Source organism: Patella vulgata, chromosome 1 (genome assembly GCF_932274485.2).
Source record: "Patella vulgata chromosome 1, xgPatVulg1.2, whole genome shotgun sequence".
NCBI classification, from domain to species: domain Eukaryota; kingdom Metazoa; phylum Mollusca; class Gastropoda; family Patellidae; genus Patella; species Patella vulgata.
In genome coordinates this window covers 83,370,735-83,387,355 of record NC_065879.2, presented here as the reverse complement: position 1 = coordinate 83,387,355, position 16,621 = coordinate 83,370,735, and the positions used below count along the sequence as shown (strand labels likewise).

The 16,621-nt window shown below is 60.4% G+C and overlaps 70 non-coding genes across 70 annotated transcripts; 47 read left to right on the top strand and 23 right to left on the bottom strand.

Moving 5' to 3' along the window:
- Positions 1–3: 3 nt before the first annotated feature.
- Positions 4–76, top strand: Trnar-ccu (transfer RNA arginine (anticodon CCU)). The gene has a single exon. It is a non-coding gene; the product is annotated as a tRNA-Arg (tRNA).
- Positions 77–170: 94 nt separating this feature from the next.
- Positions 171–244, top strand: Trnat-agu (transfer RNA threonine (anticodon AGU)). Its single transcript has one exon. It is a non-coding gene; the product is annotated as a tRNA-Thr (tRNA).
- A 308-nt stretch (positions 245–552) lies between these two features.
- Positions 553–624, bottom strand: Trnad-guc (transfer RNA aspartic acid (anticodon GUC)). The gene has a single exon. It is a non-coding gene; the product is annotated as a tRNA-Asp (tRNA).
- Positions 625–733: 109 nt separating this feature from the next.
- Positions 734–804, top strand: Trnag-gcc (transfer RNA glycine (anticodon GCC)). Its single transcript has one exon. It is a non-coding gene; the product is annotated as a tRNA-Gly (tRNA).
- Positions 805–947: 143 nt separating this feature from the next.
- Trnae-uuc (transfer RNA glutamic acid (anticodon UUC)) lies at positions 948–1,019 on the top strand. The gene has a single exon. It is a non-coding gene; the product is annotated as a tRNA-Glu (tRNA).
- Positions 1,020–1,066: 47 nt separating this feature from the next.
- Trnad-guc (transfer RNA aspartic acid (anticodon GUC)) lies at positions 1,067–1,138 on the bottom strand. The gene has a single exon. It is a non-coding gene; the product is annotated as a tRNA-Asp (tRNA).
- A 262-nt stretch (positions 1,139–1,400) lies between these two features.
- On the top strand, positions 1,401–1,473 carry Trnar-ccu (transfer RNA arginine (anticodon CCU)). Its single transcript has one exon. It is a non-coding gene; the product is annotated as a tRNA-Arg (tRNA).
- A 94-nt stretch (positions 1,474–1,567) lies between these two features.
- On the top strand, positions 1,568–1,641 carry Trnat-agu (transfer RNA threonine (anticodon AGU)). Its single transcript has one exon. It is a non-coding gene; the product is annotated as a tRNA-Thr (tRNA).
- Positions 1,642–1,949: 308 nt separating this feature from the next.
- Positions 1,950–2,021, bottom strand: Trnad-guc (transfer RNA aspartic acid (anticodon GUC)). Its single transcript has one exon. It is a non-coding gene; the product is annotated as a tRNA-Asp (tRNA).
- Positions 2,022–2,130: 109 nt separating this feature from the next.
- On the top strand, positions 2,131–2,201 carry Trnag-gcc (transfer RNA glycine (anticodon GCC)). The gene has a single exon. It is a non-coding gene; the product is annotated as a tRNA-Gly (tRNA).
- Positions 2,202–2,344: 143 nt separating this feature from the next.
- Trnae-uuc (transfer RNA glutamic acid (anticodon UUC)) lies at positions 2,345–2,416 on the top strand. Its single transcript has one exon. It is a non-coding gene; the product is annotated as a tRNA-Glu (tRNA).
- Positions 2,417–2,463: 47 nt separating this feature from the next.
- Positions 2,464–2,535, bottom strand: Trnad-guc (transfer RNA aspartic acid (anticodon GUC)). Its single transcript has one exon. It is a non-coding gene; the product is annotated as a tRNA-Asp (tRNA).
- Positions 2,536–2,797: 262 nt separating this feature from the next.
- Trnar-ccu (transfer RNA arginine (anticodon CCU)) lies at positions 2,798–2,870 on the top strand. Its single transcript has one exon. It is a non-coding gene; the product is annotated as a tRNA-Arg (tRNA).
- A 94-nt stretch (positions 2,871–2,964) lies between these two features.
- Trnat-agu (transfer RNA threonine (anticodon AGU)) lies at positions 2,965–3,038 on the top strand. The gene has a single exon. It is a non-coding gene; the product is annotated as a tRNA-Thr (tRNA).
- Positions 3,039–3,346: 308 nt separating this feature from the next.
- On the bottom strand, positions 3,347–3,418 carry Trnad-guc (transfer RNA aspartic acid (anticodon GUC)). The gene has a single exon. It is a non-coding gene; the product is annotated as a tRNA-Asp (tRNA).
- Positions 3,419–3,527: 109 nt separating this feature from the next.
- Positions 3,528–3,598, top strand: Trnag-gcc (transfer RNA glycine (anticodon GCC)). The gene has a single exon. It is a non-coding gene; the product is annotated as a tRNA-Gly (tRNA).
- Positions 3,599–3,741: 143 nt separating this feature from the next.
- On the top strand, positions 3,742–3,813 carry Trnae-uuc (transfer RNA glutamic acid (anticodon UUC)). Its single transcript has one exon. It is a non-coding gene; the product is annotated as a tRNA-Glu (tRNA).
- A 47-nt stretch (positions 3,814–3,860) lies between these two features.
- On the bottom strand, positions 3,861–3,932 carry Trnad-guc (transfer RNA aspartic acid (anticodon GUC)). The gene has a single exon. It is a non-coding gene; the product is annotated as a tRNA-Asp (tRNA).
- A 262-nt stretch (positions 3,933–4,194) lies between these two features.
- Trnar-ccu (transfer RNA arginine (anticodon CCU)) lies at positions 4,195–4,267 on the top strand. Its single transcript has one exon. It is a non-coding gene; the product is annotated as a tRNA-Arg (tRNA).
- A 94-nt stretch (positions 4,268–4,361) lies between these two features.
- Trnat-agu (transfer RNA threonine (anticodon AGU)) lies at positions 4,362–4,435 on the top strand. Its single transcript has one exon. It is a non-coding gene; the product is annotated as a tRNA-Thr (tRNA).
- Positions 4,436–4,743: 308 nt separating this feature from the next.
- On the bottom strand, positions 4,744–4,815 carry Trnad-guc (transfer RNA aspartic acid (anticodon GUC)). The gene has a single exon. It is a non-coding gene; the product is annotated as a tRNA-Asp (tRNA).
- A 109-nt stretch (positions 4,816–4,924) lies between these two features.
- Trnag-gcc (transfer RNA glycine (anticodon GCC)) lies at positions 4,925–4,995 on the top strand. The gene has a single exon. It is a non-coding gene; the product is annotated as a tRNA-Gly (tRNA).
- A 143-nt stretch (positions 4,996–5,138) lies between these two features.
- On the top strand, positions 5,139–5,210 carry Trnae-uuc (transfer RNA glutamic acid (anticodon UUC)). The gene has a single exon. It is a non-coding gene; the product is annotated as a tRNA-Glu (tRNA).
- Positions 5,211–5,257: 47 nt separating this feature from the next.
- Positions 5,258–5,329, bottom strand: Trnad-guc (transfer RNA aspartic acid (anticodon GUC)). Its single transcript has one exon. It is a non-coding gene; the product is annotated as a tRNA-Asp (tRNA).
- Positions 5,330–5,591: 262 nt separating this feature from the next.
- On the top strand, positions 5,592–5,664 carry Trnar-ccu (transfer RNA arginine (anticodon CCU)). The gene has a single exon. It is a non-coding gene; the product is annotated as a tRNA-Arg (tRNA).
- Positions 5,665–5,758: 94 nt separating this feature from the next.
- Positions 5,759–5,832, top strand: Trnat-agu (transfer RNA threonine (anticodon AGU)). Its single transcript has one exon. It is a non-coding gene; the product is annotated as a tRNA-Thr (tRNA).
- Positions 5,833–6,130: 298 nt separating this feature from the next.
- Positions 6,131–6,202, bottom strand: Trnad-guc (transfer RNA aspartic acid (anticodon GUC)). The gene has a single exon. It is a non-coding gene; the product is annotated as a tRNA-Asp (tRNA).
- A 109-nt stretch (positions 6,203–6,311) lies between these two features.
- Trnag-gcc (transfer RNA glycine (anticodon GCC)) lies at positions 6,312–6,382 on the top strand. Its single transcript has one exon. It is a non-coding gene; the product is annotated as a tRNA-Gly (tRNA).
- A 143-nt stretch (positions 6,383–6,525) lies between these two features.
- Trnae-uuc (transfer RNA glutamic acid (anticodon UUC)) lies at positions 6,526–6,597 on the top strand. Its single transcript has one exon. It is a non-coding gene; the product is annotated as a tRNA-Glu (tRNA).
- A 47-nt stretch (positions 6,598–6,644) lies between these two features.
- Trnad-guc (transfer RNA aspartic acid (anticodon GUC)) lies at positions 6,645–6,716 on the bottom strand. Its single transcript has one exon. It is a non-coding gene; the product is annotated as a tRNA-Asp (tRNA).
- A 262-nt stretch (positions 6,717–6,978) lies between these two features.
- On the top strand, positions 6,979–7,051 carry Trnar-ccu (transfer RNA arginine (anticodon CCU)). Its single transcript has one exon. It is a non-coding gene; the product is annotated as a tRNA-Arg (tRNA).
- Positions 7,052–7,145: 94 nt separating this feature from the next.
- On the top strand, positions 7,146–7,219 carry Trnat-agu (transfer RNA threonine (anticodon AGU)). Its single transcript has one exon. It is a non-coding gene; the product is annotated as a tRNA-Thr (tRNA).
- A 308-nt stretch (positions 7,220–7,527) lies between these two features.
- Trnad-guc (transfer RNA aspartic acid (anticodon GUC)) lies at positions 7,528–7,599 on the bottom strand. Its single transcript has one exon. It is a non-coding gene; the product is annotated as a tRNA-Asp (tRNA).
- A 109-nt stretch (positions 7,600–7,708) lies between these two features.
- Positions 7,709–7,779, top strand: Trnag-gcc (transfer RNA glycine (anticodon GCC)). The gene has a single exon. It is a non-coding gene; the product is annotated as a tRNA-Gly (tRNA).
- Positions 7,780–7,922: 143 nt separating this feature from the next.
- Positions 7,923–7,994, top strand: Trnae-uuc (transfer RNA glutamic acid (anticodon UUC)). The gene has a single exon. It is a non-coding gene; the product is annotated as a tRNA-Glu (tRNA).
- A 47-nt stretch (positions 7,995–8,041) lies between these two features.
- Positions 8,042–8,113, bottom strand: Trnad-guc (transfer RNA aspartic acid (anticodon GUC)). Its single transcript has one exon. It is a non-coding gene; the product is annotated as a tRNA-Asp (tRNA).
- A 262-nt stretch (positions 8,114–8,375) lies between these two features.
- On the top strand, positions 8,376–8,448 carry Trnar-ccu (transfer RNA arginine (anticodon CCU)). The gene has a single exon. It is a non-coding gene; the product is annotated as a tRNA-Arg (tRNA).
- A 94-nt stretch (positions 8,449–8,542) lies between these two features.
- On the top strand, positions 8,543–8,616 carry Trnat-agu (transfer RNA threonine (anticodon AGU)). The gene has a single exon. It is a non-coding gene; the product is annotated as a tRNA-Thr (tRNA).
- Positions 8,617–8,924: 308 nt separating this feature from the next.
- Positions 8,925–8,996, bottom strand: Trnad-guc (transfer RNA aspartic acid (anticodon GUC)). Its single transcript has one exon. It is a non-coding gene; the product is annotated as a tRNA-Asp (tRNA).
- A 109-nt stretch (positions 8,997–9,105) lies between these two features.
- Trnag-gcc (transfer RNA glycine (anticodon GCC)) lies at positions 9,106–9,176 on the top strand. The gene has a single exon. It is a non-coding gene; the product is annotated as a tRNA-Gly (tRNA).
- Positions 9,177–9,319: 143 nt separating this feature from the next.
- Positions 9,320–9,391, top strand: Trnae-uuc (transfer RNA glutamic acid (anticodon UUC)). The gene has a single exon. It is a non-coding gene; the product is annotated as a tRNA-Glu (tRNA).
- A 47-nt stretch (positions 9,392–9,438) lies between these two features.
- On the bottom strand, positions 9,439–9,510 carry Trnad-guc (transfer RNA aspartic acid (anticodon GUC)). The gene has a single exon. It is a non-coding gene; the product is annotated as a tRNA-Asp (tRNA).
- A 262-nt stretch (positions 9,511–9,772) lies between these two features.
- On the top strand, positions 9,773–9,845 carry Trnar-ccu (transfer RNA arginine (anticodon CCU)). Its single transcript has one exon. It is a non-coding gene; the product is annotated as a tRNA-Arg (tRNA).
- Positions 9,846–9,939: 94 nt separating this feature from the next.
- On the top strand, positions 9,940–10,013 carry Trnat-agu (transfer RNA threonine (anticodon AGU)). The gene has a single exon. It is a non-coding gene; the product is annotated as a tRNA-Thr (tRNA).
- A 308-nt stretch (positions 10,014–10,321) lies between these two features.
- Trnad-guc (transfer RNA aspartic acid (anticodon GUC)) lies at positions 10,322–10,393 on the bottom strand. Its single transcript has one exon. It is a non-coding gene; the product is annotated as a tRNA-Asp (tRNA).
- Positions 10,394–10,502: 109 nt separating this feature from the next.
- Trnag-gcc (transfer RNA glycine (anticodon GCC)) lies at positions 10,503–10,573 on the top strand. The gene has a single exon. It is a non-coding gene; the product is annotated as a tRNA-Gly (tRNA).
- Positions 10,574–10,716: 143 nt separating this feature from the next.
- Trnae-uuc (transfer RNA glutamic acid (anticodon UUC)) lies at positions 10,717–10,788 on the top strand. The gene has a single exon. It is a non-coding gene; the product is annotated as a tRNA-Glu (tRNA).
- A 47-nt stretch (positions 10,789–10,835) lies between these two features.
- Positions 10,836–10,907, bottom strand: Trnad-guc (transfer RNA aspartic acid (anticodon GUC)). The gene has a single exon. It is a non-coding gene; the product is annotated as a tRNA-Asp (tRNA).
- Positions 10,908–11,169: 262 nt separating this feature from the next.
- Trnar-ccu (transfer RNA arginine (anticodon CCU)) lies at positions 11,170–11,242 on the top strand. The gene has a single exon. It is a non-coding gene; the product is annotated as a tRNA-Arg (tRNA).
- A 94-nt stretch (positions 11,243–11,336) lies between these two features.
- On the top strand, positions 11,337–11,410 carry Trnat-agu (transfer RNA threonine (anticodon AGU)). The gene has a single exon. It is a non-coding gene; the product is annotated as a tRNA-Thr (tRNA).
- A 308-nt stretch (positions 11,411–11,718) lies between these two features.
- Trnad-guc (transfer RNA aspartic acid (anticodon GUC)) lies at positions 11,719–11,790 on the bottom strand. Its single transcript has one exon. It is a non-coding gene; the product is annotated as a tRNA-Asp (tRNA).
- Positions 11,791–11,899: 109 nt separating this feature from the next.
- Positions 11,900–11,970, top strand: Trnag-gcc (transfer RNA glycine (anticodon GCC)). The gene has a single exon. It is a non-coding gene; the product is annotated as a tRNA-Gly (tRNA).
- Positions 11,971–12,113: 143 nt separating this feature from the next.
- Positions 12,114–12,185, top strand: Trnae-uuc (transfer RNA glutamic acid (anticodon UUC)). The gene has a single exon. It is a non-coding gene; the product is annotated as a tRNA-Glu (tRNA).
- Positions 12,186–12,232: 47 nt separating this feature from the next.
- On the bottom strand, positions 12,233–12,304 carry Trnad-guc (transfer RNA aspartic acid (anticodon GUC)). The gene has a single exon. It is a non-coding gene; the product is annotated as a tRNA-Asp (tRNA).
- A 262-nt stretch (positions 12,305–12,566) lies between these two features.
- Trnar-ccu (transfer RNA arginine (anticodon CCU)) lies at positions 12,567–12,639 on the top strand. The gene has a single exon. It is a non-coding gene; the product is annotated as a tRNA-Arg (tRNA).
- Positions 12,640–12,733: 94 nt separating this feature from the next.
- On the top strand, positions 12,734–12,807 carry Trnat-agu (transfer RNA threonine (anticodon AGU)). Its single transcript has one exon. It is a non-coding gene; the product is annotated as a tRNA-Thr (tRNA).
- Positions 12,808–13,115: 308 nt separating this feature from the next.
- Positions 13,116–13,187, bottom strand: Trnad-guc (transfer RNA aspartic acid (anticodon GUC)). The gene has a single exon. It is a non-coding gene; the product is annotated as a tRNA-Asp (tRNA).
- Positions 13,188–13,296: 109 nt separating this feature from the next.
- Trnag-gcc (transfer RNA glycine (anticodon GCC)) lies at positions 13,297–13,367 on the top strand. Its single transcript has one exon. It is a non-coding gene; the product is annotated as a tRNA-Gly (tRNA).
- Positions 13,368–13,510: 143 nt separating this feature from the next.
- On the top strand, positions 13,511–13,582 carry Trnae-uuc (transfer RNA glutamic acid (anticodon UUC)). The gene has a single exon. It is a non-coding gene; the product is annotated as a tRNA-Glu (tRNA).
- Positions 13,583–13,629: 47 nt separating this feature from the next.
- Positions 13,630–13,701, bottom strand: Trnad-guc (transfer RNA aspartic acid (anticodon GUC)). Its single transcript has one exon. It is a non-coding gene; the product is annotated as a tRNA-Asp (tRNA).
- Positions 13,702–13,963: 262 nt separating this feature from the next.
- Positions 13,964–14,036, top strand: Trnar-ccu (transfer RNA arginine (anticodon CCU)). The gene has a single exon. It is a non-coding gene; the product is annotated as a tRNA-Arg (tRNA).
- Positions 14,037–14,130: 94 nt separating this feature from the next.
- Positions 14,131–14,204, top strand: Trnat-agu (transfer RNA threonine (anticodon AGU)). The gene has a single exon. It is a non-coding gene; the product is annotated as a tRNA-Thr (tRNA).
- Positions 14,205–14,512: 308 nt separating this feature from the next.
- On the bottom strand, positions 14,513–14,584 carry Trnad-guc (transfer RNA aspartic acid (anticodon GUC)). Its single transcript has one exon. It is a non-coding gene; the product is annotated as a tRNA-Asp (tRNA).
- Positions 14,585–14,693: 109 nt separating this feature from the next.
- Trnag-gcc (transfer RNA glycine (anticodon GCC)) lies at positions 14,694–14,764 on the top strand. The gene has a single exon. It is a non-coding gene; the product is annotated as a tRNA-Gly (tRNA).
- Positions 14,765–14,907: 143 nt separating this feature from the next.
- Positions 14,908–14,979, top strand: Trnae-uuc (transfer RNA glutamic acid (anticodon UUC)). Its single transcript has one exon. It is a non-coding gene; the product is annotated as a tRNA-Glu (tRNA).
- A 47-nt stretch (positions 14,980–15,026) lies between these two features.
- Trnad-guc (transfer RNA aspartic acid (anticodon GUC)) lies at positions 15,027–15,098 on the bottom strand. Its single transcript has one exon. It is a non-coding gene; the product is annotated as a tRNA-Asp (tRNA).
- A 262-nt stretch (positions 15,099–15,360) lies between these two features.
- Positions 15,361–15,433, top strand: Trnar-ccu (transfer RNA arginine (anticodon CCU)). Its single transcript has one exon. It is a non-coding gene; the product is annotated as a tRNA-Arg (tRNA).
- A 94-nt stretch (positions 15,434–15,527) lies between these two features.
- Positions 15,528–15,601, top strand: Trnat-agu (transfer RNA threonine (anticodon AGU)). Its single transcript has one exon. It is a non-coding gene; the product is annotated as a tRNA-Thr (tRNA).
- A 308-nt stretch (positions 15,602–15,909) lies between these two features.
- On the bottom strand, positions 15,910–15,981 carry Trnad-guc (transfer RNA aspartic acid (anticodon GUC)). The gene has a single exon. It is a non-coding gene; the product is annotated as a tRNA-Asp (tRNA).
- Positions 15,982–16,090: 109 nt separating this feature from the next.
- Trnag-gcc (transfer RNA glycine (anticodon GCC)) lies at positions 16,091–16,161 on the top strand. The gene has a single exon. It is a non-coding gene; the product is annotated as a tRNA-Gly (tRNA).
- The last annotated feature ends 460 nt before the right edge of the window (positions 16,162–16,621 follow it).

Genomic DNA, 16,621 nt, shown 5'->3' with positions numbered 1-16,621 from the left:
CCAGCCTCCGTGGCCCAATGGATAAGGCATCGGCCTCCTAAGCCGGGGATTGCGGGTTCGAGTCCCGTCGGAGGTGGTCCCAGGTTTTGCTCCCTCGCTAGCGGTGCCCGACCGTTTCCTCTCATTTATGTATCGGCAGTGTAGATCGCGGCACGCCTGGCCCCGCTGTCGGCGCCATAGCTCAGTTGGTTAGAGCGTCTGTCTAGTAAACAGAAGGTCGAGGGTTCGACTCCCCCTGGTGCCTTCTCGCCGATATTCACGCGGGCGCGTTCGCGCGCCCCTTTTTCCTCGCGCGTCTCGCCGCCGAGTCCCTCCGTCGCTGCCTGTGCGCACGCCGGAGCCCGTTGTCCTTTTAAAGTTTTCTGTTATGCTGGCGTGTTGGTTTTATTGTATTTGTTATTGTGTTTTGTTTTGCCCCGCCCGTGGTCTTCGTCTTTCTGCGTCGCCGCACTTTGTTTTGTTTTGTTTTGTTTTGTTTTGGTACTTCGTTTTATGCCGCTCCTCGCGGTCGCCGGCCGCATAAGGTCAAGCGGGCGTGCGAAAAAGGAAGCCCTCCCCGGCGGGGAATTGAACCCCGGTCTCCCGCGTGACAGGCGGGGATACTGACCACTATACTACCGAGGACTGGTTGACGGCTGGCGTGCCAGGAGTTACTTCGCTCGCTCCTCGCGTCGCCCGCAACGCCATCGGGATATCGAGACCTGTACGGCCGCCGCCAGGGATTGGCCGTCAAGCATCGGTGGTCTAGTGGTAGAATACTCGCCTGCCACGCGGGTGACCCGGGTTCGATTCCCGGTCGATGCACGCTTCTTTTGCATGTCTGCCGGCCAACCGCGTCGAGTCGTGGCTGGCAGTGTGTGATGTGTGTTGCCGGGTGCCTTCCACTCTATTGTTGTGGCGTGCGGCAGAAACGGCGACTCGACAGACGTGCGCTGAGGGACCAGGTCTCCGATATGGTCTAGCGGTTAGGATTCCTGGCTTTCACCCAGGCGGCCCGGGTTCGACTCCCGGTATCGGAACAATTGCTTTTTTCCTCGCCGTCACGGGGCCGTCGGGTAAAAGGTGCCTCCCCGGCGGGGAATTGAACCCCGGTCTCCCGCGTGACAGGCGGGGATACTGACCACTATACTACCGAGGAATCCTGGCAGACCGCGTCCCGTTGTCGCGCGCCACTCGCCTTTGCCGCTGCTCCGAGGGTCCCTGGCCAACAGAGACGCGCAGGCGTGCACCGTTCAGTTGCGTGCAGACTTGCAAAACTGATTGGTGTGGACAGGTGTACCAGTGGTCTCCTAGTAGCACGGCGGCAGGCTAGCTACCCTGTGCCGCGTGTACACCGTTCGAACGAGCGCGTCGTCCCTCCGACAGGTCGACCACGGCTATTTTCCCCACCCCAGAAGCCAGCCTCCGTGGCCCAATGGATAAGGCATCGGCCTCCTAAGCCGGGGATTGCGGGTTCGAGTCCCGTCGGAGGTGGTCCCAGGTTTTGCTCCCTCGCTAGCGGTGCCCGACCGTTTCCTCTCATTTATGTATCGGCAGTGTAGATCGCGGCACGCCTGGCCCCGCTGTCGGCGCCATAGCTCAGTTGGTTAGAGCGTCTGTCTAGTAAACAGAAGGTCGAGGGTTCGACTCCCCCTGGTGCCTTCTCGCCGATATTCACGCGGGCGCGTTCGCGCGCCCCTTTTTCCTCGCGCGTCTCGCCGCCGAGTCCCTCCGTCGCTGCCTGTGCGCACGCCGGAGCCCGTTGTCCTTTTAAAGTTTTCTGTTATGCTGGCGTGTTGGTTTTATTGTATTTGTTATTGTGTTTTGTTTTGCCCCGCCCGTGGTCTTCGTCTTTCTGCGTCGCCGCACTTTGTTTTGTTTTGTTTTGTTTTGTTTTGGTACTTCGTTTTATGCCGCTCCTCGCGGTCGCCGGCCGCATAAGGTCAAGCGGGCGTGCGAAAAAGGAAGCCCTCCCCGGCGGGGAATTGAACCCCGGTCTCCCGCGTGACAGGCGGGGATACTGACCACTATACTACCGAGGACTGGTTGACGGCTGGCGTGCCAGGAGTTACTTCGCTCGCTCCTCGCGTCGCCCGCAACGCCATCGGGATATCGAGACCTGTACGGCCGCCGCCAGGGATTGGCCGTCAAGCATCGGTGGTCTAGTGGTAGAATACTCGCCTGCCACGCGGGTGACCCGGGTTCGATTCCCGGTCGATGCACGCTTCTTTTGCATGTCTGCCGGCCAACCGCGTCGAGTCGTGGCTGGCAGTGTGTGAGGTGTGTTGCCGGGTGCCTTCCACTCTATTGTTGTGGCGTGCGGCAGAAACGGCGACTCGACAGACGTGCGCTGAGGGACCAGGTCTCCGATATGGTCTAGCGGTTAGGATTCCTGGCTTTCACCCAGGCGGCCCGGGTTCGACTCCCGGTATCGGAACAATTGCTTTTTTCCTCGCCGTCACGGGGCCGTCGGGTAAAAGGTGCCTCCCCGGCGGGGAATTGAACCCCGGTCTCCCGCGTGACAGGCGGGGATACTGACCACTATACTACCGAGGAATCCTGGCAGACCGCGTCCCGTTGTCGCGCGCCACTCGCCTTTGCCGCTGCTCCGAGGGTCCCTGGCCAACAGAGACGCGCAGGCGTGCACCGTTCAGTTGCGTGCAGACTTGCAAAACTGATTGGTGTGGACAGGTGTACCAGTGGTCTCCTAGTAGCACGGCGGCAGGCTAGCTACCCTGTGCCGCGTGTACACCGTTCGAACGAGCGCGTCGTCCCTCCGACAGGTCGACCACGGCTATTTTCCCCACCCCAGAAGCCAGCCTCCGTGGCCCAATGGATAAGGCATCGGCCTCCTAAGCCGGGGATTGCGGGTTCGAGTCCCGTCGGAGGTGGTCCCAGGTTTTGCTCCCTCGCTAGCGGTGCCCGACCGTTTCCTCTCATTTATGTATCGGCAGTGTAGATCGCGGCACGCCTGGCCCCGCTGTCGGCGCCATAGCTCAGTTGGTTAGAGCGTCTGTCTAGTAAACAGAAGGTCGAGGGTTCGACTCCCCCTGGTGCCTTCTCGCCGATATTCACGCGGGCGCGTTCGCGCGCCCCTTTTTCCTCGCGCGTCTCGCCGCCGAGTCCCTCCGTCGCTGCCTGTGCGCACGCCGGAGCCCGTTGTCCTTTTAAAGTTTTCTGTTATGCTGGCGTGTTGGTTTTATTGTATTTGTTATTGTGTTTTGTTTTGCCCCGCCCGTGGTCTTCGTCTTTCTGCGTCGCCGCACTTTGTTTTGTTTTGTTTTGTTTTGTTTTGGTACTTCGTTTTATGCCGCTCCTCGCGGTCGCCGGCCGCATAAGGTCAAGCGGGCGTGCGAAAAAGGAAGCCCTCCCCGGCGGGGAATTGAACCCCGGTCTCCCGCGTGACAGGCGGGGATACTGACCACTATACTACCGAGGACTGGTTGACGGCTGGCGTGCCAGGAGTTACTTCGCTCGCTCCTCGCGTCGCCCGCAACGCCATCGGGATATCGAGACCTGTACGGCCGCCGCCAGGGATTGGCCGTCAAGCATCGGTGGTCTAGTGGTAGAATACTCGCCTGCCACGCGGGTGACCCGGGTTCGATTCCCGGTCGATGCACGCTTCTTTTGCATGTCTGCCGGCCAACCGCGTCGAGTCGTGGCTGGCAGTGTGTGATGTGTGTTGCCGGGTGCCTTCCACTCTATTGTTGTGGCGTGCGGCAGAAACGGCGACTCGACAGACGTGCGCTGAGGGACCAGGTCTCCGATATGGTCTAGCGGTTAGGATTCCTGGCTTTCACCCAGGCGGCCCGGGTTCGACTCCCGGTATCGGAACAATTGCTTTTTTCCTCGCCGTCACGGGGCCGTCGGGTAAAAGGTGCCTCCCCGGCGGGGAATTGAACCCCGGTCTCCCGCGTGACAGGCGGGGATACTGACCACTATACTACCGAGGAATCCTGGCAGACCGCGTCCCGTTGTCGCGCGCCACTCGCCTTTGCCGCTGCTCCGAGGGTCCCTGGCCAACAGAGACGCGCAGGCGTGCACCGTTCAGTTGCGTGCAGACTTGCAAAACTGATTGGTGTGGACAGGTGTACCAGTGGTCTCCTAGTAGCACGGCGGCAGGCTAGCTACCCTGTGCCGCGTGTACACCGTTCGAACGAGCGCGTCGTCCCTCCGACAGGTCGACCACGGCTATTTTCCCCACCCCAGAAGCCAGCCTCCGTGGCCCAATGGATAAGGCATCGGCCTCCTAAGCCGGGGATTGCGGGTTCGAGTCCCGTCGGAGGTGGTCCCAGGTTTTGCTCCCTCGCTAGCGGTGCCCGACCGTTTCCTCTCATTTATGTATCGGCAGTGTAGATCGCGGCACGCCTGGCCCCGCTGTCGGCGCCATAGCTCAGTTGGTTAGAGCGTCTGTCTAGTAAACAGAAGGTCGAGGGTTCGACTCCCCCTGGTGCCTTCTCGCCGATATTCACGCGGGCGCGTTCGCGCGCCCCTTTTTCCTCGCGCGTCTCGCCGCCGAGTCCCTCCGTCGCTGCCTGTGCGCACGCCGGAGCCCGTTGTCCTTTTAAAGTTTTCTGTTATGCTGGCGTGTTGGTTTTATTGTATTTGTTATTGTGTTTTGTTTTGCCCCGCCCGTGGTCTTCGTCTTTCTGCGTCGCCGCACTTTGTTTTGTTTTGTTTTGTTTTGTTTTGGTACTTCGTTTTATGCCGCTCCTCGCGGTCGCCGGCCGCATAAGGTCAAGCGGGCGTGCGAAAAAGGAAGCCCTCCCCGGCGGGGAATTGAACCCCGGTCTCCCGCGTGACAGGCGGGGATACTGACCACTATACTACCGAGGACTGGTTGACGGCTGGCGTGCCAGGAGTTACTTCGCTCGCTCCTCGCGTCGCCCGCAACGCCATCGGGATATCGAGACCTGTACGGCCGCCGCCAGGGATTGGCCGTCAAGCATCGGTGGTCTAGTGGTAGAATACTCGCCTGCCACGCGGGTGACCCGGGTTCGATTCCCGGTCGATGCACGCTTCTTTTGCATGTCTGCCGGCCAACCGCGTCGAGTCGTGGCTGGCAGTGTGTGATGTGTGTTGCCGGGTGCCTTCCACTCTATTGTTGTGGCGTGCGGCAGAAACGGCGACTCGACAGACGTGCGCTGAGGGACCAGGTCTCCGATATGGTCTAGCGGTTAGGATTCCTGGCTTTCACCCAGGCGGCCCGGGTTCGACTCCCGGTATCGGAACAATTGCTTTTTTCCTCGCCGTCACGGGGCCGTCGGGTAAAAGGTGCCTCCCCGGCGGGGAATTGAACCCCGGTCTCCCGCGTGACAGGCGGGGATACTGACCACTATACTACCGAGGAATCCTGGCAGACCGCGTCCCGTTGTCGCGCGCCACTCGCCTTTGCCGCTGCTCCGAGGGTCCCTGGCCAACAGAGACGCGCAGGCGTGCACCGTTCAGTTGCGTGCAGACTTGCAAAACTGATTGGTGTGGACAGGTGTACCAGTGGTCTCCTAGTAGCACGGCGGCAGGCTAGCTACCCTGTGCCGCGTGTACACCGTTCGAACGAGCGCGTCGTCCCTCCGACAGGTCGACCACGGCTATTTTCCCCACCCCAGAAGCCAGCCTCCGTGGCCCAATGGATAAGGCATCGGCCTCCTAAGCCGGGGATTGCGGGTTCGAGTCCCGTCGGAGGTGGTCCCAGGTTTTGCTCCCTCGCTAGCGGTGCCCGACCGTTTCCTCTCATTTATGTATCGGCAGTGTAGATCGCGGCACGCCTGGCCCCGCTGTCGGCGCCATAGCTCAGTTGGTTAGAGCGTCTGTCTAGTAAACAGAAGGTCGAGGGTTCGACTCCCCCTGGTGCCTTCTCGCCGATATTCACGCGGGCGCGTTCGCGCGCCCCTTTTTCCTCGCGCGTCTCGCCGCCGAGTCCCTCCGTCGCTGCCTGTGCGCACGCCGGAGCCCGTTGTCCTTTTAAAGTTTTCTGTTATGCTGGCGTGTTGGTTTTATTGTATTTGTTATTGTGTTTTGTTTTGCCCCGCCCGTGGTCTTCGTCTTTCTGCGTCGCCGCACTTTGTTTTGTTTTGTTTTGGTACTTCGTTTTATGCCGCTCCTCGCGGTCGCCGGCCGCATAAGGTCAAGCGGGCGTGCGAAAAAGGAAGCCCTCCCCGGCGGGGAATTGAACCCCGGTCTCCCGCGTGACAGGCGGGGATACTGACCACTATACTACCGAGGACTGGTTGACGGCTGGCGTGCCAGGAGTTACTTCGCTCGCTCCTCGCGTCGCCCGCAACGCCATCGGGATATCGAGACCTGTACGGCCGCCGCCAGGGATTGGCCGTCAAGCATCGGTGGTCTAGTGGTAGAATACTCGCCTGCCACGCGGGTGACCCGGGTTCGATTCCCGGTCGATGCACGCTTCTTTTGCATGTCTGCCGGCCAACCGCGTCGAGTCGTGGCTGGCAGTGTGTGATGTGTGTTGCCGGGTGCCTTCCACTCTATTGTTGTGGCGTGCGGCAGAAACGGCGACTCGACAGACGTGCGCTGAGGGACCAGGTCTCCGATATGGTCTAGCGGTTAGGATTCCTGGCTTTCACCCAGGCGGCCCGGGTTCGACTCCCGGTATCGGAACAATTGCTTTTTTCCTCGCCGTCACGGGGCCGTCGGGTAAAAGGTGCCTCCCCGGCGGGGAATTGAACCCCGGTCTCCCGCGTGACAGGCGGGGATACTGACCACTATACTACCGAGGAATCCTGGCAGACCGCGTCCCGTTGTCGCGCGCCACTCGCCTTTGCCGCTGCTCCGAGGGTCCCTGGCCAACAGAGACGCGCAGGCGTGCACCGTTCAGTTGCGTGCAGACTTGCAAAACTGATTGGTGTGGACAGGTGTACCAGTGGTCTCCTAGTAGCACGGCGGCAGGCTAGCTACCCTGTGCCGCGTGTACACCGTTCGAACGAGCGCGTCGTCCCTCCGACAGGTCGACCACGGCTATTTTCCCCACCCCAGAAGCCAGCCTCCGTGGCCCAATGGATAAGGCATCGGCCTCCTAAGCCGGGGATTGCGGGTTCGAGTCCCGTCGGAGGTGGTCCCAGGTTTTGCTCCCTCGCTAGCGGTGCCCGACCGTTTCCTCTCATTTATGTATCGGCAGTGTAGATCGCGGCACGCCTGGCCCCGCTGTCGGCGCCATAGCTCAGTTGGTTAGAGCGTCTGTCTAGTAAACAGAAGGTCGAGGGTTCGACTCCCCCTGGTGCCTTCTCGCCGATATTCACGCGGGCGCGTTCGCGCGCCCCTTTTTCCTCGCGCGTCTCGCCGCCGAGTCCCTCCGTCGCTGCCTGTGCGCACGCCGGAGCCCGTTGTCCTTTTAAAGTTTTCTGTTATGCTGGCGTGTTGGTTTTATTGTATTTGTTATTGTGTTTTGTTTTGCCCCGCCCGTGGTCTTCGTCTTTCTGCGTCGCCGCACTTTGTTTTGTTTTGTTTTGTTTTGTTTTGGTACTTCGTTTTATGCCGCTCCTCGCGGTCGCCGGCCGCATAAGGTCAAGCGGGCGTGCGAAAAAGGAAGCCCTCCCCGGCGGGGAATTGAACCCCGGTCTCCCGCGTGACAGGCGGGGATACTGACCACTATACTACCGAGGACTGGTTGACGGCTGGCGTGCCAGGAGTTACTTCGCTCGCTCCTCGCGTCGCCCGCAACGCCATCGGGATATCGAGACCTGTACGGCCGCCGCCAGGGATTGGCCGTCAAGCATCGGTGGTCTAGTGGTAGAATACTCGCCTGCCACGCGGGTGACCCGGGTTCGATTCCCGGTCGATGCACGCTTCTTTTGCATGTCTGCCGGCCAACCGCGTCGAGTCGTGGCTGGCAGTGTGTGATGTGTGTTGCCGGGTGCCTTCCACTCTATTGTTGTGGCGTGCGGCAGAAACGGCGACTCGACAGACGTGCGCTGAGGGACCAGGTCTCCGATATGGTCTAGCGGTTAGGATTCCTGGCTTTCACCCAGGCGGCCCGGGTTCGACTCCCGGTATCGGAACAATTGCTTTTTTCCTCGCCGTCACGGGGCCGTCGGGTAAAAGGTGCCTCCCCGGCGGGGAATTGAACCCCGGTCTCCCGCGTGACAGGCGGGGATACTGACCACTATACTACCGAGGAATCCTGGCAGACCGCGTCCCGTTGTCGCGCGCCACTCGCCTTTGCCGCTGCTCCGAGGGTCCCTGGCCAACAGAGACGCGCAGGCGTGCACCGTTCAGTTGCGTGCAGACTTGCAAAACTGATTGGTGTGGACAGGTGTACCAGTGGTCTCCTAGTAGCACGGCGGCAGGCTAGCTACCCTGTGCCGCGTGTACACCGTTCGAACGAGCGCGTCGTCCCTCCGACAGGTCGACCACGGCTATTTTCCCCACCCCAGAAGCCAGCCTCCGTGGCCCAATGGATAAGGCATCGGCCTCCTAAGCCGGGGATTGCGGGTTCGAGTCCCGTCGGAGGTGGTCCCAGGTTTTGCTCCCTCGCTAGCGGTGCCCGACCGTTTCCTCTCATTTATGTATCGGCAGTGTAGATCGCGGCACGCCTGGCCCCGCTGTCGGCGCCATAGCTCAGTTGGTTAGAGCGTCTGTCTAGTAAACAGAAGGTCGAGGGTTCGACTCCCCCTGGTGCCTTCTCGCCGATATTCACGCGGGCGCGTTCGCGCGCCCCTTTTTCCTCGCGCGTCTCGCCGCCGAGTCCCTCCGTCGCTGCCTGTGCGCACGCCGGAGCCCGTTGTCCTTTTAAAGTTTTCTGTTATGCTGGCGTGTTGGTTTTATTGTATTTGTTATTGTGTTTTGTTTTGCCCCGCCCGTGGTCTTCGTCTTTCTGCGTCGCCGCACTTTGTTTTGTTTTGTTTTGTTTTGTTTTGGTACTTCGTTTTATGCCGCTCCTCGCGGTCGCCGGCCGCATAAGGTCAAGCGGGCGTGCGAAAAAGGAAGCCCTCCCCGGCGGGGAATTGAACCCCGGTCTCCCGCGTGACAGGCGGGGATACTGACCACTATACTACCGAGGACTGGTTGACGGCTGGCGTGCCAGGAGTTACTTCGCTCGCTCCTCGCGTCGCCCGCAACGCCATCGGGATATCGAGACCTGTACGGCCGCCGCCAGGGATTGGCCGTCAAGCATCGGTGGTCTAGTGGTAGAATACTCGCCTGCCACGCGGGTGACCCGGGTTCGATTCCCGGTCGATGCACGCTTCTTTTGCATGTCTGCCGGCCAACCGCGTCGAGTCGTGGCTGGCAGTGTGTGATGTGTGTTGCCGGGTGCCTTCCACTCTATTGTTGTGGCGTGCGGCAGAAACGGCGACTCGACAGACGTGCGCTGAGGGACCAGGTCTCCGATATGGTCTAGCGGTTAGGATTCCTGGCTTTCACCCAGGCGGCCCGGGTTCGACTCCCGGTATCGGAACAATTGCTTTTTTCCTCGCCGTCACGGGGCCGTCGGGTAAAAGGTGCCTCCCCGGCGGGGAATTGAACCCCGGTCTCCCGCGTGACAGGCGGGGATACTGACCACTATACTACCGAGGAATCCTGGCAGACCGCGTCCCGTTGTCGCGCGCCACTCGCCTTTGCCGCTGCTCCGAGGGTCCCTGGCCAACAGAGACGCGCAGGCGTGCACCGTTCAGTTGCGTGCAGACTTGCAAAACTGATTGGTGTGGACAGGTGTACCAGTGGTCTCCTAGTAGCACGGCGGCAGGCTAGCTACCCTGTGCCGCGTGTACACCGTTCGAACGAGCGCGTCGTCCCTCCGACAGGTCGACCACGGCTATTTTCCCCACCCCAGAAGCCAGCCTCCGTGGCCCAATGGATAAGGCATCGGCCTCCTAAGCCGGGGATTGCGGGTTCGAGTCCCGTCGGAGGTGGTCCCAGGTTTTGCTCCCTCGCTAGCGGTGCCCGACCGTTTCCTCTCATTTATGTATCGGCAGTGCAGATCGCGGCACGCCTGGCCCCGCTGTCGGCGCCATAGCTCAGTTGGTTAGAGCGTCTGTCTAGTAAACAGAAGGTCGAGGGTTCGACTCCCCCTGGTGCCTTCTCGCCGATATTCACGCGGGCGCGTTCGCGCGCCCCTTTTTCCTCGCGCGTCTCGCCGCCGAGTCCCTCCGTCGCTGCCTGTGCGCACGCCGGAGCCCGTTGTCCTTTTAAAGTTTTCTGTTATGCTGGCGTGTTGGTTTTATTGTATTTGTTATTGTGTTTTGTTTTGCCCCGCCCGTGGTCTTCGTCTTTCTGCGTCGCCGCACTTTGTTTTGTTTTGTTTTGTTTTGTTTTGGTACTTCGTTTTATGCCGCTCCTCGCGGTCGCCGGCCGCATAAGGTCAAGCGGGCGTGCGAAAAAGGAAGCCCTCCCCGGCGGGGAATTGAACCCCGGTCTCCCGCGTGACAGGCGGGGATACTGACCACTATACTACCGAGGACTGGTTGACGGCTGGCGTGCCAGGAGTTACTTCGCTCGCTCCTCGCGTCGCCCGCAACGCCATCGGGATATCGAGACCTGTACGGCCGCCGCCAGGGATTGGCCGTCAAGCATCGGTGGTCTAGTGGTAGAATACTCGCCTGCCACGCGGGTGACCCGGGTTCGATTCCCGGTCGATGCACGCTTCTTTTGCATGTCTGCCGGCCAACCGCGTCGAGTCGTGGCTGGCAGTGTGTGATGTGTGTTGCCGGGTGCCTTCCACTCTATTGTTGTGGCGTGCGGCAGAAACGGCGACTCGACAGACGTGCGCTGAGGGACCAGGTCTCCGATATGGTCTAGCGGTTAGGATTCCTGGCTTTCACCCAGGCGGCCCGGGTTCGACTCCCGGTATCGGAACAATTGCTTTTTTCCTCGCCGTCACGGGGCCGTCGGGTAAAAGGTGCCTCCCCGGCGGGGAATTGAACCCCGGTCTCCCGCGTGACAGGCGGGGATACTGACCACTATACTACCGAGGAATCCTGGCAGACCGCGTCCCGTTGTCGCGCGCCACTCGCCTTTGCCGCTGCTCCGAGGGTCCCTGGCCAACAGAGACGCGCAGGCGTGCACCGTTCAGTTGCGTGCAGACTTGCAAAACTGATTGGTGTGGACAGGTGTACCAGTGGTCTCCTAGTAGCACGGCGGCAGGCTAGCTACCCTGTGCCGCGTGTACACCGTTCGAACGAGCGCGTCGTCCCTCCGACAGGTCGACCACGGCTATTTTCCCCACCCCAGAAGCCAGCCTCCGTGGCCCAATGGATAAGGCATCGGCCTCCTAAGCCGGGGATTGCGGGTTCGAGTCCCGTCGGAGGTGGTCCCAGGTTTTGCTCCCTCGCTAGCGGTGCCCGACCGTTTCCTCTCATTTATGTATCGGCAGTGTAGATCGCGGCACGCCTGGCCCCGCTGTCGGCGCCATAGCTCAGTTGGTTAGAGCGTCTGTCTAGTAAACAGAAGGTCGAGGGTTCGACTCCCCCTGGTGCCTTCTCGCCGATATTCACGCGGGCGCGTTCGCGCGCCCCTTTTTCCTCGCGCGTCTCGCCGCCGAGTCCCTCCGTCGCTGCCTGTGCGCACGCCGGAGCCCGTTGTCCTTTTAAAGTTTTCTGTTATGCTGGCGTGTTGGTTTTATTGTATTTGTTATTGTGTTTTGTTTTGCCCCGCCCGTGGTCTTCGTCTTTCTGCGTCGCCGCACTTTGTTTTGTTTTGTTTTGTTTTGTTTTGGTACTTCGTTTTATGCCGCTCCTCGCGGTCGCCGGCCGCATAAGGTCAAGCGGGCGTGCGAAAAAGGAAGCCCTCCCCGGCGGGGAATTGAACCCCGGTCTCCCGCGTGACAGGCGGGGATACTGACCACTATACTACCGAGGACTGGTTGACGGCTGGCGTGCCAGGAGTTACTTCGCTCGCTCCTCGCGTCGCCCGCAACGCCATCGGGATATCGAGACCTGTACGGCCGCCGCCAGGGATTGGCCGTCAAGCATCGGTGGTCTAGTGGTAGAATACTCGCCTGCCACGCGGGTGACCCGGGTTCGATTCCCGGTCGATGCACGCTTCTTTTGCATGTCTGCCGGCCAACCGCGTCGAGTCGTGGCTGGCAGTGTGTGATGTGTGTTGCCGGGTGCCTTCCACTCTATTGTTGTGGCGTGCGGCAGAAACGGCGACTCGACAGACGTGCGCTGAGGGACCAGGTCTCCGATATGGTCTAGCGGTTAGGATTCCTGGCTTTCACCCAGGCGGCCCGGGTTCGACTCCCGGTATCGGAACAATTGCTTTTTTCCTCGCCGTCACGGGGCCGTCGGGTAAAAGGTGCCTCCCCGGCGGGGAATTGAACCCCGGTCTCCCGCGTGACAGGCGGGGATACTGACCACTATACTACCGAGGAATCCTGGCAGACCGCGTCCCGTTGTCGCGCGCCACTCGCCTTTGCCGCTGCTCCGAGGGTCCCTGGCCAACAGAGACGCGCAGGCGTGCACCGTTCAGTTGCGTGCAGACTTGCAAAACTGATTGGTGTGGACAGGTGTACCAGTGGTCTCCTAGTAGCACGGCGGCAGGCTAGCTACCCTGTGCCGCGTGTACACCGTTCGAACGAGCGCGTCGTCCCTCCGACAGGTCGACCACGGCTATTTTCCCCACCCCAGAAGCCAGCCTCCGTGGCCCAATGGATAAGGCATCGGCCTCCTAAGCCGGGGATTGCGGGTTCGAGTCCCGTCGGAGGTGGTCCCAGGTTTTGCTCCCTCGCTAGCGGTGCCCGACCGTTTCCTCTCATTTATGTATCGGCAGTGTAGATCGCGGCACGCCTGGCCCCGCTGTCGGCGCCATAGCTCAGTTGGTTAGAGCGTCTGTCTAGTAAACAGAAGGTCGAGGGTTCGACTCCCCCTGGTGCCTTCTCGCCGATATTCACGCGGGCGCGTTCGCGCGCCCCTTTTTCCTCGCGCGTCTCGCCGCCGAGTCCCTCCGTCGCTGCCTGTGCGCACGCCGGAGCCCGTTGTCCTTTTAAAGTTTTCTGTTATGCTGGCGTGTTGGTTTTATTGTATTTGTTATTGTGTTTTGTTTTGCCCCGCCCGTGGTCTTCGTCTTTCTGCGTCGCCGCACTTTGTTTTGTTTTGTTTTGTTTTGTTTTGGTACTTCGTTTTATGCCGCTCCTCGCGGTCGCCGGCCGCATAAGGTCAAGCGGGCGTGCGAAAAAGGAAGCCCTCCCCGGCGGGGAATTGAACCCCGGTCTCCCGCGTGACAGGCGGGGATACTGACCACTATACTACCGAGGACTGGTTGACGGCTGGCGTGCCAGGAGTTACTTCGCTCGCTCCTCGCGTCGCCCGCAACGCCATCGGGATATCGAGACCTGTACGGCCGCCGCCAGGGATTGGCCGTCAAGCATCGGTGGTCTAGTGGTAGAATACTCGCCTGCCACGCGGGTGACCCGGGTTCGATTCCCGGTCGATGCACGCTTCTTTTGCATGTCTGCCGGCCAACCGCGTCGAGTCGTGGCTGGCAGTGTGTGATGTGTGTTGCCGGGTGCCTTCCACTCTATTGTTGTGGCGTGCGGCAGAAACGGCGACTCGACAGACGTGCGCTGAGGGACCAGGTCTCCGATATGGTCTAGCGGTTAGGATTCCTGGCTTTCACCCAGGCGGCCCGGGTTCGACTCCCGGTATCGGAACAATTGCTTTTTTCCTCGCCGTCACGGGGCCGTCGGGTAAAAGGTGCCTCCCCGGCGGGGAATTGAACCCCGGTCTCCCGCGTGACAGGCGGGGATACTGACCACTATACTACCGAGGAATCCTGGCAGACCGCGTCCCGTTGTCGCGCGCCACTCGCCTTTGCCGCTGCTCCGAGGGTCCCTGGCCAACAGAGACGCGCAGGCGTGCACCGTTCAGTTGCGTGCAGACTTGCAAAACTGATTGGTGTGGACAGGTGTACCAGTGGTCTCCTAGTAGCACGGCGGCAGGCTAGCTACCCTGTGCCGCGTGTACACCGTTCGAACGAGCGCGTCGTCCCTCCGACAGGTCGACCACGGCTATTTTCCCCACCCCAGAAGCCAGCCTCCGTGGCCCAATGGATAAGGCATCGGCCTCCTAAGCCGGGGATTGCGGGTTCGAGTCCCGTCGGAGGTGGTCCCAGGTTTTGCTCCCTCGCTAGCGGTGCCCGACCGTTTCCTCTCATTTATGTATCGGCAGTGTAGATCGCGGCACGCCTGGCCCCGCTGTCGGCGCCATAGCTCAGTTGGTTAGAGCGTCTGTCTAGTAAACAGAAGGTCGAGGGTTCGACTCCCCCTGGTGCCTTCTCGCCGATATTCACGCGGGCGCGTTCGCGCGCCCCTTTTTCCTCGCGCGTCTCGCCGCCGAGTCCCTCCGTCGCTGCCTGTGCGCACGCCGGAGCCCGTTGTCCTTTTAAAGTTTTCTGTTATGCTGGCGTGTTGGTTTTATTGTATTTGTTATTGTGTTTTGTTTTGCCCCGCCCGTGGTCTTCGTCTTTCTGCGTCGCCGCACTTTGTTTTGTTTTGTTTTGTTTTGTTTTGGTACTTCGTTTTATGCCGCTCCTCGCGGTCGCCGGCCGCATAAGGTCAAGCGGGCGTGCGAAAAAGGAAGCCCTCCCCGGCGGGGAATTGAACCCCGGTCTCCCGCGTGACAGGCGGGGATACTGACCACTATACTACCGAGGACTGGTTGACGGCTGGCGTGCCAGGAGTTACTTCGCTCGCTCCTCGCGTCGCCCGCAACGCCATCGGGATATCGAGACCTGTACGGCCGCCGCCAGGGATTGGCCGTCAAGCATCGGTGGTCTAGTGGTAGAATACTCGCCTGCCACGCGGGTGACCCGGGTTCGATTCCCGGTCGATGCACGCTTCTTTTGCATGTCTGCCGGCCAACCGCGTCGAGTCGTGGCTGGCAGTGTGTGATGTGTGTTGCCGGGTGCCTTCCACTCTATTGTTGTGGCGTGCGGCAGAAACGGCGACTCGACAGACGTGCGCTGAGGGACCAGGTCTCCGATATGGTCTAGCGGTTAGGATTCCTGGCTTTCACCCAGGCGGCCCGGGTTCGACTCCCGGTATCGGAACAATTGCTTTTTTCCTCGCCGTCACGGGGCCGTCGGGTAAAAGGTGCCTCCCCGGCGGGGAATTGAACCCCGGTCTCCCGCGTGACAGGCGGGGATACTGACCACTATACTACCGAGGAATCCTGGCAGACCGCGTCCCGTTGTCGCGCGCCACTCGCCTTTGCCGCTGCTCCGAGGGTCCCTGGCCAACAGAGACGCGCAGGCGTGCACCGTTCAGTTGCGTGCAGACTTGCAAAACTGATTGGTGTGGACAGGTGTACCAGTGGTCTCCTAGTAGCACGGCGGCAGGCTAGCTACCCTGTGCCGCGTGTACACCGTTCGAACGAGCGCGTCGTCCCTCCGACAGGTCGACCACGGCTATTTTCCCCACCCCAGAAGCCAGCCTCCGTGGCCCAATGGATAAGGCATCGGCCTCCTAAGCCGGGGATTGCGGGTTCGAGTCCCGTCGGAGGTGGTCCCAGGTTTTGCTCCCTCGCTAGCGGTGCCCGACCGTTTCCTCTCATTTATGTATCGGCAGTGCAGATCGCGGCACGCCTGGCCCCGCTGTCGGCGCCATAGCTCAGTTGGTTAGAGCGTCTGTCTAGTAAACAGAAGGTCGAGGGTTCGACTCCCCCTGGTGCCTTCTCGCCGATATTCACGCGGGCGCGTTCGCGCGCCCCTTTTTCCTCGCGCGTCTCGCCGCCGAGTCCCTCCGTCGCTGCCTGTGCGCACGCCGGAGCCCGTTGTCCTTTTAAAGTTTTCTGTTATGCTGGCGTGTTGGTTTTATTGTATTTGTTATTGTGTTTTGTTTTGCCCCGCCCGTGGTCTTCGTCTTTCTGCGTCGCCGCACTTTGTTTTGTTTTGTTTTGTTTTGTTTTGGTACTTCGTTTTATGCCGCTCCTCGCGGTCGCCGGCCGCATAAGGTCAAGCGGGCGTGCGAAAAAGGAAGCCCTCCCCGGCGGGGAATTGAACCCCGGTCTCCCGCGTGACAGGCGGGGATACTGACCACTATACTACCGAGGACTGGTTGACGGCTGGCGTGCCAGGAGTTACTTCGCTCGCTCCTCGCGTCGCCCGCAACGCCATCGGGATATCGAGACCTGTACGGCCGCCGCCAGGGATTGGCCGTCAAGCATCGGTGGTCTAGTGGTAGAATACTCGCCTGCCACGCGGGTGACCCGGGTTCGATTCCCGGTCGATGCACGCTTCTTTTGCATGTCTGCCGGCCAACCGCGTCGAGTCGTGGCTGGCAGTGTGTGATGTGTGTTGCCGGGTGCCTTCCACTCTATTGTTGTGGCGTGCGGCAGAAACGGCGACTCGACAGACGTGCGCTGAGGGACCAGGTCTCCGATATGGTCTAGCGGTTAGGATTCCTGGCTTTACGCTAGAGTAACTTTTTTTACTACGGTGTTTACACTAATACCTTTATGTCACGTGCCCTGCGCTGTTAAGCTCCGCCCAAGTTTGATCGTAAACGACCTAATTTTTTGAATCATGGAGAAAAACTTTTTAAATCTAAAGTCTAGTACTCTCTTTTTACTATAAAAATCTAGCATGTAAACCCTTTCGAATAGTGTATCCTAGAATGTTCCTTATTAAATGCATCTTTAATTATCGCAGTTCTCTTTTTGGGTCTGTGACACAAGTCTTCAGTATCCAGACT